Source organism: Gavialis gangeticus, unplaced genomic scaffold, assembly GCF_001723915.1.
Source record: "Gavialis gangeticus isolate Ggan-Ray unplaced genomic scaffold, GavGan_comp1, whole genome shotgun sequence".
Taxonomy (NCBI): Eukaryota; Metazoa; Chordata; order Crocodylia; family Gavialidae; genus Gavialis; species Gavialis gangeticus.
The window spans coordinates 70270620-70284774 of record NW_017728993.1 but is presented as its reverse complement, the minus strand read 5'-3'; the positions used below and the strand labels follow the sequence as shown (position 1 = coordinate 70284774).

The 14155-nt window shown below is 45.4% G+C and overlaps 1 protein-coding gene across 1 annotated transcript in view; it reads right to left on the bottom strand.

Annotated features, from left to right (window-relative positions):
* CUNH14orf80 (chromosome unknown C14orf80 homolog) overlaps nt 1-10915 on the bottom strand; it is a 172689-nt gene extending 161774 nt beyond the window's left edge. Inside the window, exons 1-2 of the mRNA XM_019501994.1 lie at nt 10841-10915; nt 5536-5738 (exon numbers count right to left, since the gene is read on the bottom strand). The gene's annotated coding sequence lies outside the window, so the exon portion shown is untranslated. The remainder of the gene's footprint in view (nt 1-5535; nt 5739-10840) is intronic.
* Between the last annotated feature and the right edge of the window lie 3240 nt (nt 10916-14155).

Below are 14155 nucleotides of genomic sequence, written 5' to 3'. Positions count from 1 at the left end.
ACGTTACCCCTAGGCTAGCGAGTGTGCTCCAGGAAGGGGGGGGTCAGCCAGACTTGAGGCACCCCTAGGGAGGCATTCGGAGCCTGGAAGGTGGGCGGGCGCAGGGAGGTGGGCGGCTCGCCCCCTACTGGCTCACCACATGCCTTATCTGCAAGGATCTTGAGCTGGTCTCCATGGAGACCCCACCCACTCGCATGGACAGGCCAGGTACCCAAGTAGCATGGTTGGGTCTGGCAGCGGCACTGGTAGTGGCAGAAGCGTGACGGCAAAGTGAGCCACCACCATGGGGACTGCTGGGAAGCCAAGTCCGGCCACTGCACTACCCCATCCCATGAACTACAGCTTCCGACATGCCCAAAAGCCATGCATGGGGATAAGGCAGGCTGCACTCCACACCAGGCAGCAAATCTGAGCCTGGGAGGAGCCCAGCCACACATGTCACAGCCCAGGCTGCCTACCGTGAGCCAGACAGAATCACTTGGCAGGCTGGATCTAGTCCCTGGGCTTGATTTTATCGACCCCTACTCTACCAGCAATCTTGAAATTGGCAAGGCATAGTCAGTTTCAGACCTGCTAATAACACAGCATTGACAGAGACTGAGGTGGTCTAGGCCCACTCCCAATATCAAGCAATTCTCTGATCACCAAATAAACTAACCACATGTAACTAAGATTGTACCATCTTCTTTCCTTTCCTGTTTTACTTGGATTTCCTCATGATTTTAGAGACTTCCTTGAACACTGCTGAACCCAATGGTTCTCAACTTCATTAGATTCAAAACACCCCTGGGAAAATGCCAGCTCCTCAGGTTTCACTTATTTTTGACTACAGAAAAACAATAAGAGCAGTTCCTTCACTGTTGGAAAGAACTCCAAAAGACCAAACGAGGTCAGAATATTTTTGCCACTATGGATTCCTACAAGAAATTTCTGGGTTTATTTTGTAATCATATGCAGGTATTTGCACACCTAACAGTGCTAATATTGAGCATGCCCCCCACAGCACTCTGGGTGAGAATCAGCGACCTAACCTAATAAACGTGTGGAGAGGACATGCAATAATTATGCAAGAAGATTACTAATATCTCACGTTTCTGTAGCAATTAATGTATTTTAATGAGTGGCTTACAAGGAAACAGATTTTAAAAGGCATGTACAGTGCCTCCCCACCAGCACTATATTTGTACAGAGTAAAGGTAGTTATTTGGATGCTGTAACCCTGCATTTTCAAACCTTTTAAGTTTAAACCTTAAAACTCCACTTCCTGGCTTTGCAATACCTGTTTCTGGTATAGTTACCTTATTGTAATTTTCACCCCTTATGTACTCTCAGCTGTAACTCCATCTTAATGTGATTTTTTTTGTCTGGAAATTATCTTGCTTTTTATAAAATATTAAAAGCTTCCAATATGAGCACTGAACAAGAAACATTACCATTAATAAGCTTTAATGCACAGCAAAAGTCTATAAGTGGTTTGGGAAGCACAGTACAAAATCTTTCAGGATTTGTAAAGCTTTCCAAGCACTGTTCTGCAGAGTGACTGGGGAGAAAAAATGTATTTCATGTTGTTCACAAAGGAAGCACAAAGAATACAGATGAGTCACAGCAAGTATAACAATGAACTGCTTGATGTGTGTTTGTATGAGCTTTGGCAGTACCACCAGATTACCACAATTCCTTCATCTAATATTTTAAACAGCACAACAGAACCTAAGCATTCAATGGAAATGCTTCATGTTGTGCCATCCCATTGCCTGGATTCACGTGGGCTGCTTCACTTCACCCATTACTGTATTACATCAGTGCTTAGGAATGAACAACTAGCAAAATACTTGACCACTATGTGAAGGCCCCAAAAGATGTGTAAGGTGCAATGAGAAGATTCTCCAAAGGTGGGTTCTTGAGGCACCCATCCTACCATTACATAGTGTGGCAGAATGTCACCTCTGTCTCTCCCCAGAAACTCTGCTCTGTGACAGTTTGGTTAATATGGGCTCTTTAGATAACCCTGAGCTGTAACCTGAGTTGGATACATTCCTGAGGGAGGCGGGAAACCTGCTTCTTCTGCTTATGTCTGGCATCACATACCTGGATGAGGGGCTTATGCTCCCTACTGTTAAGCAATGCCAACCTGATTGGGAGGGGGCTACAGACTCTGCCAGTCTGCCCAGCAACCAGTGATGCATTTCAAATTGGTTGGCTGGCAGCCAGCCAACAGGTGCTGCCCTCTATTGGACCAAGTAAATGAGGTCATAAGGGCTCTATAAAGGACTGCCCAGGAGGAGAGGGAGTAGCCATGGTGAAAACTGGGAGAGAAGAGCTGGACCATCTGAAACTTGCTCTCTCTGGAAACTCATGATCAGTGAGCTGCCTTGCTCCAGATGGAATCTCCACCTGCCTCTAGATGATGCTTGAAGTAAGCTACCTGAGATCTAACTAGATATATAGCTTGCAGTAACTCAGATGCATGACCAAAGGCTACCCAGCCAGTCTGTTTGCGCTAAGGGTTTTCTCTGATATTGCTCTACTCTGTACCCTATTCTAGCCCTACTCCTTGTAACCAATAAAGTTCTCCTTTGTACCTAGTGTGGGAGACTTACTGGGAGTGGGTCTAGCTTATGCCTTGGGGTCCAGTTGGTTCAGCTGACTAAGGGAGACCACTATTTGTGCTTGAGACTGAGGGAAGCACCCCAAGTTCTTGAAGTGAGTCGACTACCCTCAAGGGCTACTAGGCCTGTGTTTCTCAGGGAGCACAGTGCCAGGATCAGGCCAGTCCCTGGGTGGTGGCAGCTGTAGCTCCAGGCTAGTGGGTGTGCTCCAGGAAGGGGGTCAGTCAGACGCAAGATGCCCCCAGGGAGGCACCTGGAACCTGGAAGGTGGTTGGGCGCAGTGAGGTGAGTGGCTCAGTGCAGGAGCACCCCCTACTGGCCCACCACACATGGCACCATCAGACATTTTCTGGGAGCCCTGTACTATCTCTTCTATGGAGCAGCCAAAGGTCTTATTTAACTGTTCTAGTTTGTTCTCTTAAGATATCATTTATAATCTCTCTGAAGAAAGAAAACCTCTCTTTAAAAGCATGGTTTCTATTTGCTGAAAAGTTGTATTTCTTCTCTAAATATGTGAAATGAAACGTGGGTGCGGAATGCACACTGTCCAAATTCGTTACTATGGCTTTGTTGTTTAATAATTTGTGATTTTGCACCATTTCTTCTCATCACAGTCCTTCGACCAGATCTTAATATCATGAAGTAACTCTGGAAATAGCACTGGGCTTTCTCTACTGCCAATTCAGCAACACAACATAAAAGACCGTTCAGGTTTTTCTCCTACATTCTAACCATTATAAAGAATGGAGGTATCACTTTTGGAAGTGCAGAATAACTATTGTGGCCCAGTAACAGACACAGAGAAAGCAAGGATGATTTTCAAGGGAACCAAGCAATTCATTCAGTTCTTCTTCCTGATATGGACTCTGTTTTATACCTGTCCTGGCCATACTAAGCTAAGGACTTTGCTTGCTATGTTCCAGTCAACCATAAATAGTAGACCATTTTGGAAATGCTGTCATGTTCCTGCAATTGCTTCTAGTTATAATACTTTCCCTGAAAGGTTAAGTCTCCATTTGGAGCTGAACTAACTGGAATTCACTGCTGGGTCACAGAGCTGTTAACTCAGAGGCCCAGTCTCAGTGCTGAAAGCGCCATGGGACTGTCACCTGCAGAAAAGTTAGGCCTGGGGTGAGACTGTATAAAGGCTGTGGTCTTGAGCAAAAACTCTAGTATATCCATGGCACCAGGAAATGTGTCTGACACTCCTTGAAGGACTAAGAATAGAAACATCAACATCATCATCTGAAGCGAACAATTCTGACCCACACTAATCTACTGGTCTACTCTAATGCACCAACAGGTTTTCCACCAAGGGGCCTACTGGGAGGCGAGGTTTAAGAGTTGCTGATGAGTCTGCAGCTTCTCAGTCTGAGTGCACAGCTAAGAAATGGAAAAGCCTATTTAAGAGCAGGATTATGTTCTGTGCACAAGACTGACCATCACTGCATGTAAGTAGGATGTGTAGGAAAGCGATGGTGGCAGGGGCCCTGATGACCCACAGATAAACAGAAAGGATGAGTGAGGCTGAATTCCCAACACTTGTGTTTTCTGCAAAGTGGCGTGACTATCAAGTATTTGTTATGAATCAAGTCAGTGTGGTTGAGAAATTCCTCTGTTAAGCCTGGGTTCCTGGCTTTCCTGCCACACTGCTCCCAAGGGTTTCAACTGTAAACCCAGAGAGACCCTCGACTAAACAGAATTCAGCAGAAGAATGTTTAACAACAAACTAGTGGTCTCAGAGGTCTCAAATACTAATTTTAGCATATATGGTAACTAGGCAGAAAGGGCTTGGTCAACAGATCTGAGCCCAGAAGTGCATCCTACAGTCCAGGAAGAAAGAATGACTAGATCTTAGCCAGACTAACTTGACTTGAAAGCGCATGGGACCCAGCAACTGGGACTGTAGGACTCTTGGGTAATCATACAGAGAGGTACTAGGCCAGGGCTGGTCTTCTTAAATTCAGTCTGTGTCGCCCTTGGTGCAAAGAACAAGGAGGATTTATGTACAACAGGGATGACTGCACTGTGGAGAAAAATACCTTTTACCTTCATTCCTACCTAAGCTTAGCCTCTCTACCCTTCAGCCAAAGGGCTTAGCATAAAATCATAGGGCTGGAGGGGACCTCAAGAGGTCATCCAGTCCAATCCTGTTCAAAGCAGAATCACACTTATGGAGTATCATGCACTAGATCTTGTAACTGAAGCAGGGATTTTTAAATTGAGTTATCAAAAGTTATTGGCCTATGCAGTTGTGGATTCCCTGGTTCCTCAGCTACAGCAGATACCCAACTAGTGTTGACTCATTAGAAAGCTGGCTTCCTACATGTTGACATCTTTTTATCGGTTGAAACACAACAGTAAATTTCATTGACCTCTTGGGGAGGCTACAAGCTCATTAGCTACTCACTGAACAGCAGTAGCTGTTATTTGATGTTCAGATGTTTCAAAATACTATTTGCCTTATCTCTACATTTTGCCACACAGGAAAAGATACAATTCATGCAGCCCAACCATTTGCCTAGACCATAGAGTCAGCAACATTTTGCAGTACAGGGCCACTTCAACGGAGCTCAGCTCCAAACACAAGCCAGACCACAATGCTGTCAGTCAGGACCAGAGACACAGCCACCTTCACCACTCCCCGTGGCTGCAACACTGTCACTTCTCCAACACCCAGGAGAAGCCACCCACTACTAAAACGTTGCCACAGGCCATATGAAATAGCTCTGCAGATTGGATCTAACCCATGGGCCACAGGTTGCTGACATCTGGCCTAGACTCTAAGCGAACGTGCAGCCACACAGTCTAGGAAGAGAAAATCCAGATGCCTGTAAAATACATTTGTTTGCAATTTGAACACCTACTGTCAGAGCAAGTTAACTACAAGGTGGAGAAATGGACAACAAACAAAACACATGCTCACTGTGCACAATGAGGTTTCATCTCCGATTCTCACTCGGTTCACACTCAGTAACTGCTCCAAAAGATTAATCCTGTGCAGAAGCCAGGAAAATGCCAGCAACAGCTCCCGGCTACCCACAGAGCCATCAGAAGGAAGCTGATAGAATTCTGGCCTGCCATAGCCATGGTACCGCAGCACTGACTTCACAAATCTGATCTGGGTGTCTGGAAAAAAGAAAATAAAAATTCATATCACAATGTACTTCCCAATACATTTGCCCACTTGCTTGCAAGAAACAAAGAATCACTGAAATGTACGCCTGCAGGGATCTCAAGTGATCTTACTGCACTGAGGCAGTAATGAGTATGCTAAGACCATCCCCAACAAAATGTCTGTCTAAAGAGCTCTTTAAAACTTCCAGTAAAGGGGAGTCTATGGCCTCAGAGCTCGTTATTCCAACATTACACTCTCATAACTTGCTCAGTAATAACTTAGTTCTACACCCTTGTACAGATGGCGAGAAAAGGCGTTTGAAATTCTTCTCCCCAGTTTGGTTTTTAAAACCCTTCAATGCACCTGTAGGTTCATACTATGCCCCTAGCCATTACTGAACCAAACATAAGCCAGCATTGATGTTTCCTCAATCTCTCCCTTTTCTGCTCTTGTCTAAATTCCCTCCTATGAAAAAGATTGTTTTCCTGATATTGCTGTGCTCAAAAGTGCAAATTAAAACAAAAGACCAAGAATCTCTTCTCTCTGATACTAAAATGACCATGTACATGTGGTGCACACCCATGCACTGTAAAACCTTCATCACCACCATTCAACATTACAAATTCATGCCTATGTTTCAGCGGTGATCAGAGACAGCATCTGTCCTTTGCTGTAGTTTAGGTTTCTCCTTCCCATTGACTATGAAAGTTTCTTGCTTCTATTGCCTAGAGGCAATGTTCTGCAAGCCCTGCTACTGCTGGTGAGCAGCTATTCACTGAAAACAGAGCTGCTAGCTTGTTTAACTGCTGACCTAAAGCCAGATTGTGCTTTTCCAAAAGCCCCAAGCCTGAGGCAGACAAGAGACCAGATGGTGACTCTTGCAATCTGATGAACCTTTTCCTAGCCCTGACTGCTGACCCCAGCATGCCAGCCAAAAGCAAATACCTGCCTTATCCCAGCCCGTCTATTGACTCACTGCCTACACAGAGGAGAACAGTAAAAGCTTCTCAAAGACTGTTCCCTCAATGCAGAGAACCCCAGAATGAAAGAAGGGGAATTTTACCTCTCTTTACTTTCTGACACAATTATGTAAGATGGCTTGCAACTAAGCCCTTATAAAATTACAAAATGGTTATAAAAACTGGTTTGGAATAGATTAGCTGCAGTGTGCCCTGCCACATCTCTAAACTGTCCAGGTTCCCATAGTACTCAGTGTCTAATGCATACCCAACTTCCACAACAAACTCCATATATTCCTGGGTATTTGTAAAACTATAAGTGATGTTGTCCACTCAGGTGGGATCATGTTATGCACAACTGCTGCCATGCATCCACAGGAAGGGCCAGTTAAGGTTGCAGTGGGAGTTGAATTGCTTTTTGTATAAGATCAGAAAAGTCACTTGGTCTCTCTATGCCTCAGATCTCCCTCTGTAACATGCTGAACAATACCAGAGAAACTGCATATATGGAACATTAGGATTTTGGTGTGATATATTAGATAAAAAGGATGGCCTCAGGGTACTAACACTGGCCTGGGACTTGGGAGGCATGGGTTCAGTGTCCTGTTCTTCCCCAGATTCTATGTGATGTTCAGCAAGTCACTTTCGCTGAGTCTACACTGACAGGCTCAACTTTGAGGCTTCCCTTTCCTGTCAATAGCATACCTTGTAGACAGCACAAAGCTATCCACATTGTGGTTCTCCTTGTGCATGGCACTAACATGTATTCCAGGACCCCTTTACATAGTGCAGGTAAAGGCGAAATGAGATCTAATGCATGATCTACAAAATCGTGCCTCCAACTATGCCACGTGCATAGCAGGAAACATGATTCTGGGATCACACATTAGATCCCATCATATCTCATTGCTGGTGCAGGGTGAGCCCAATCCCAGGTTCCCCCTGCACCTTCAAGGAAGCTCTCACAGCTGGGACTCCATGCACCCCCATAGCTGGGAGACTATAGCTGCTCCAATCTCCCAGCCAAAGAGACCCTCATGCACCCCCACAGCTGGGAGATCACAGTAGTTATGGTCTCCCAGCTGCAGGGGTATGTGGGGTCCCACATGACTGGGAGATCACAGCAACGACAGTCTCCCAGCCCCCTGTATCTGGGAGCCCTGTTAGCTGGGGGTTCCCAGGCTGGGGAATGCACAGGAGACCCCCAGCTGGGAGCTCCAATCACTTTAAATTTGTAGCTGAGTTTAACTTTGTAACTCACTAATAACTTTGTAGCTTATTCTTCTTTTTATCTCACCACTGTGTGGCCAGCTGATCACTAAAGGTGTGATCAACTGCCTAGTCATGCCTTACATGTAACATGCACATGAAGCCCCAGGTTCCCCAAGAGAGCTATTTTAGGAATCCAACTGAGGATTGATCATCTCTGCTTCTGAACAAAAGAAAGAGGCTGCAGAAGGGCCAAAAGTCAGATACAGGGAATTGTGGGTCAGTGCTACTGATAGACTTCCTATGCTCAGGGCCTTCAAAGGGAGTGAAGAACAAGTAGAGCCATGAAGTAAATGGGGACAGAGTCAACTTCATACCCACAAATTCAGCAAAGCTTCCAGGGTCAAGCTGAACTGTTGCCAGGGGTTGAGCTAAGGGACTTATAGCAAACAGATAGCAAGTATGGGCTTAAGGTCAAACATGGAAGAGCAAACAGCCTTTGTTTTCCCCATTTTGACAACTGAGATAATAGCCAGGCCCCATGAGAATGGGAGTATAAGTACTCAAGCAGTCAACCAAAAACAGCACAATACTCAAAATACCTCAAGGAAAGAGAAAAATTCTGCTTATGTCAGCTGCTAATGCCACTTGCTGCAATACCTGCTCTTTGCCAACACTTTACTAAGGTACTTCATTAAGATAAAGCAATTTGCACAGAACAGTTTTGTGGCTCTTTCTAATAAATCCTCCTCTGCACGTGCATTTCATTGGCAAGAACAAGTTCAGCAACTAAAGGCCAAGCTGTGATTTAACCTCAGGGCTCAGCTCTGCTCATATCATGTTCAAGCTGCGCTCGTTTACTTTACGAAGCCTGCAGAACCCTTCCAATGAATTACAGCTCAGTATTCAGTAGAGAGCTATGCATTACTCTGGGCCCATGCAGGCTACAGAACGAAAAAACATGAGCCAAGACTAGGGATGAAAACAGAAACATTAGTTCATGCATTCAGGCAAGAAACACCTGTAGATGTGCCACAAACCATAATTATTATGAGAAACTAGCACTGCAGAAGAACTATTCCTGTTTCATGTGTCAGATGAGAAAGAAATAAAGCAGCTACAGAGCTCTTTCTGGAAGTATTACAACTGAACTGCTATACCAGAAAAAATAACTGACGTGTCGAAAGACATATCTGATGAGTTTGATTTGCTTTATTTTTCTTCTTAAAATAATTCATGCAGATTAAGCACTGATGGAAAGAGCAGCAGAAAGGCACTGGTCATGACACTCAACTGTTAAACTTTATTCCCAGAGTTCCAATACAAGGCTTACTTTGCCTCACACTTCAATTTTCCTGATGAACGAACCATTGTTCTGAAATTTAAGCAACTAGTGCACATGAGCTTTTCCCCTAGAAGCTTAGAAGATATTTATGAGAAAAAAAGGCAAGAAAACAGTTCTCTTCCAAAACAAGAAAGAGGAGGAACACCTTCCAGGAATACTAGTTTTGTTCCATCCGAAGATGCAACGGTTCATTTTAAACACAGTCACGCACAGAATAGTTAATCTTTAAATGTTTTCCCAAAATGTAAGTCATGCCACTATGTGGGAGCACAATTCAGCCATTAAAAACATGACACAGAAGCTTTTATTACAGAAATTATAATACCCACTAATCACTCTGTAATTACATATATAGGAAGAGGCTCAAGAACTGAGATGCTAACTCCAATTCAGGGTCTGGTCTCTGATACAAATCTGAGGGTCATTTCCTCAAAATGACTGCAAAAATAAAGTCTTGCCCAAAATAGCAGTCCTGCCCTTTTTCCAAATTTTAGGAAATTACCACTTTTTCAGTACACAAATCAAGAGAAAATGAAGGATGGAAACTACAGGATCACTGAGATCTGCTACTTAGATCCAGTATCCAGCCACCATAACCAGCTCCCAAACCTAACAGCAGAAGGTTCTTAAAAGTTAGATTTGATCCTATGGAATGCTAGAAAGGATTGCTACAGGGGAACTGTTCTTTTTTCCAGCTCAGCCACAGACTTCCAAATCATTTAACTTCTTGGCGTTTTTCTGCTCCTTCCCCAAGCTGTAGGCTTGTTTAGGCCCAAGAAGTGTACCAATTTAAAGAGAGAGGAGCATTCTAGGACTCTAAGAGGATCTCACATTCACATCAATGTGGCTCTAGTGAGGAGGCACTCTGGAGGGGCTGAGACAGGGGTATCGTCTGGGGAAGGCATGAACCTGGAGGAACAGCATGCATTTAAATAGCAGGTAAAAATTGTATTTGACAAGGCAGTAGCTGTTTGCAGACCCAACCTATGTGCAGGCTGTCTCTGCAACATGGTTGCTGTCTACTGCTGTAGTTTACAGCCTCTCCAAAAACTACGCACACAGTGGATGTTTTCCTCCTCATTCCAAAACTTGGCTTCAAAATGTTAGCTTTATAGCTTTGGTGCACAGCACATCTGTTATAAACCACCGTTCTTAAGCAGGACTTGATGTCAATTTACCATAGGGTCAAGTGTCATTTTTAGAATGGGAAAATAATGAGAGATTAGAGGGGACGTAAACCTATTTTCTGTAATTACCTCTATGTACTCTGGGGACTTCTCCAGCCAATGCAGAGTTTAAACACAGCTACTGTGACTAAGGCCCTGATAAAATGCCCATGAGAAGCAAGAGCCTCCAGCAGATGAGAGAATATCCAATTTGCCTGACTAAAACCTCATTAACAAGGATAAAACAAGCCCAGTATAAATCAGCAGGCTCTGAGAAGCAATTCCATCTGCACAGCTCTGATGTAAGTAAGAATTGGGGTCAATGAGATAAACAAAATTATCCAGAATGGGACCTGTGTCCCATTCTGAGTAAATCCAGCTCAGGTCATGTCCAGAAACAGACACAATACCTGGGTAGACAAGAAATGCATTACCTATGGTGTCAGACTTAGTGCATCCTCCCTCATGTATTTGTTTCAGAAGAGAATAGAGCAGCCTCCAGAGCTCTGGGCTCTGCAAAAACAAAAAAAAAAATCCAGAAAAATTAGCATTCACAAGAATTGCCACATATTTATCTGTAATTCTCCAAAAGTCCAGCACTGGTTGTTGCCTGGAATAATACAGTGGTAGCCAGCAATAGCTCTTATAGCAGGTAGGCTCTTGCAGTGTCTTACTTCCTTGGGGTGCTTGCAACAGCATTGGGGATATGCATTTAAGAAACAACAGAATTACAGGATTAATGACTGCACAGGGCAACTGAGCATCTAGGAATGGTATGACACAGTTCCTAGCAGCTGTGTCCTACGAACTGTTTGGCACTTCCACACAGCAGCAGTCCTCCTAAAATGGCCACTTCAGTGCAGCACAACTTCAACTGTATTTGAACCAGAGTTTTATTAGATACTTGAAAGACTCTCTATGCAGCAGGTGTTTCTAGGTAATCTGTATATAAGGCACTACACAAAAGGCTGGGGTTAAGTCCATAACCATTAGGACATCCGGCTCAATGGATCCGAGTGACAAAGAATTCCTGCCCACACTAGGAAAATCCGGCTGCAGACCACATCAGTTTGACCCCACACAGCAGATACTGCAACAAATGCATGTAATGCCTAGAAGAGTTGGCAGGCTGGGCAAGCAGTTTCCTACATACAACACAGGGTTGAGCCCTTCCCCCCACCTCCCCAAACCAAGGTCATTCTGAAAAACCCTAATACAAAAAGGGCCCAAGGCAGTTCCTGACAAAGAGAGGGAAGTACACCCTGAATAACACCAAATAAACCTGAGCAACATTTTTAAGAAAAGAAAATAATTTCCAAAATATGCTCCCAAGACAGAGACATCTTAGAACTTCTGGGCAGGTTTCTAAGCAAGAAAAGCTAAAAGAGAACATTTGCAGGAAGGGAAGGCAGAGGGCAGCATAGAGTAAAGGAGCTGTACATTGTTCCCAGTTAGCAAAAGTGCTTCCTTCCAATGTTAAAGATGTTTGTGCAGTTCTATTCATGTGGTCTGTCCACAGAATTCTGGGGCTGCCATTAGAACCTGCGGAAATGAGGCAGGGAGCAGTCAATTTTAGGACTGCTAATATTATAGCAGTTTTGTACATAATGCTTATACAGTACTACGCACTGTCAGTGCCGGGGTATTAGCAATCCCTCCCCACACAAAAGGAAGAGGGCTAATCCATTTCAAGGCTGGTAATATGACAGGCGACAGGGCTGCATACCCCCTAAATTTTGGTTGCTTATATTAGGTACAGACAAGCACCTACTCCAGATACGCACATAGCCTTTTTTTCAGTCCTGAGGCTACTTACTTAAACAGAGTCCTCTATATTTCCCATATTTGGATAAAGTAGGGACACTGTGGTGTTGCAGGGAGCATGGAGCTGGTCAGAAGAGATAACCAGAGGTGGATGTGCCATTATTAGAGGACCACAGAGTGGACCAGGCACAGACGCACAAAGGAAGGGAGCCCTGACAGCAGGCAAGGAGATGACCTTATAAAGACAAGGTGTTCAGCAGGAATGAGAGATCACATATTCAGTGGTGGGTGACAATTCAAGGAAGCCAACATGTAGGAGGCCACAGTCTCATAGTGACCAGGATGGACAACTGGAGAACGAGTCCATAGAAAGATGCAGACATGTGGATTCATGTAAGTATACAAGGTTGCACAGATTACACTACAGAGGTAGTTTTATTTGAACAAGAACTCCTGAGTAACAGCAACCATGCAGACAGTGCAACTCTTCCACCAGGCCATGAAAAGCCTTTCCCTATCCCTCTCTTACCCAAGGTACAGGCCTGGTCTCCACTGGGTATTTATCCAAGTTCAAGTTACTAATGAAGTTGCCCAGTGCAGACCAGAGCACATCCAAATACTGAATGGCCTGGCTGCATGTATGGCTGAACCACATCAGAGCAAAGCATGGCTTTTAGCCACCTGGTCTCTCTCATGCACGTGGCTGCAGCAAATGGAGGAATCCCCAGCACAAATACAAAATCAAGAGCATGAGCAGTTTGCCAGAAGAGGTTTTTACTGGAAACACAATATATGCCAGGAGAGACTTTTCAGTCGACCTAATTACACCCCCTCCCTTGCCCACATGAGACATTAACTAGGCTGACAAAAGCACTCTTCTGCTGGCATAGCTGTGCCTACACTCAGGGTTTTGCTGGCATAGCTGTCAGCCAGAGGTGCATGTGGTTTTAATTTTCACACAACTGGCAGCATCAGAGGCAACTGATGGTACCACCTTAGTCGGGGGGGAGGGGCATATGCCCCCCCAGCAACCAATCAGCAACCAGTGGGGGGGGTCCCCATGGCCAATTCTTGCTGACCAGAGGTGGGGGGGGATACCCCCCACAGCAAAACTCACTGACTGGGAAGCAGCCACAGCACTACATCCGGCACTTCCACTCCCTGGCTGGCGCTTGCAATGGGGCCACTGGCACTCCCACCTGCCCCCTGACCCATTGCCTAAGCAGGGAGCATGGCCAGTCAGGGGGTGCACATGAACCCGTGCACCCCCTATGCCTCCCCACGGGGCAGCATAACCATGACAAAAACTCTGCAGATCTGGCCATGCCTCACGTCCCGCTGTCAGGGGTGGTGGGAGAGGCAGCATGACAAGGGAGAGAGGCAGACACTGTGAGGGGCTACTGGAGGGCAAGGACAGAGCTGGGGAAAAGAACCACAGAAAAGGAGGGTTGGCAGGGACTTCAGGAGGTCACATCTAGACCATCCCCAACTAGATCATCCCAGCCAAGGATTTGTCTACCCAGGTCTTAAAAACCTCCAAGGATGGAGATTTCACCACCTCTCTGGGTAACCTGTTCCAGTGTTTTACTGCCCTCCTAGTGAGAAAGTTTTTCCAAATATCTAACCCAAAGTTCCCTTGCTGTAACTTGAGCCCATTCCTGCTTGTCCCATCATCCACCACCACAGAGAGCAGCTGATCTCCAGTCTCTCTGTAACCCCCCTTCTAGTAGTTGAAGGCTGCTATTAAATCCCCACTCAGTTGTCTTTTCTCCAGACTCAACAAGCCCCGTTCCCTCAGCCTCTCCTCACAAGTCTCGTCCCCCAAACCACTTCTGCTGCCCCCGCTAGACTCTCTCTGATCTGTCCACATCCTTCCTGTAGCAGGGCCCAAAACTGGACCCCAGGCCCCCGAGATGGGCTCGGGCGGGAACGTGTTGAGGGCTGACACAGGCCCCCCCCCTTGCAGCGCCCCCCGCACAGCCCCA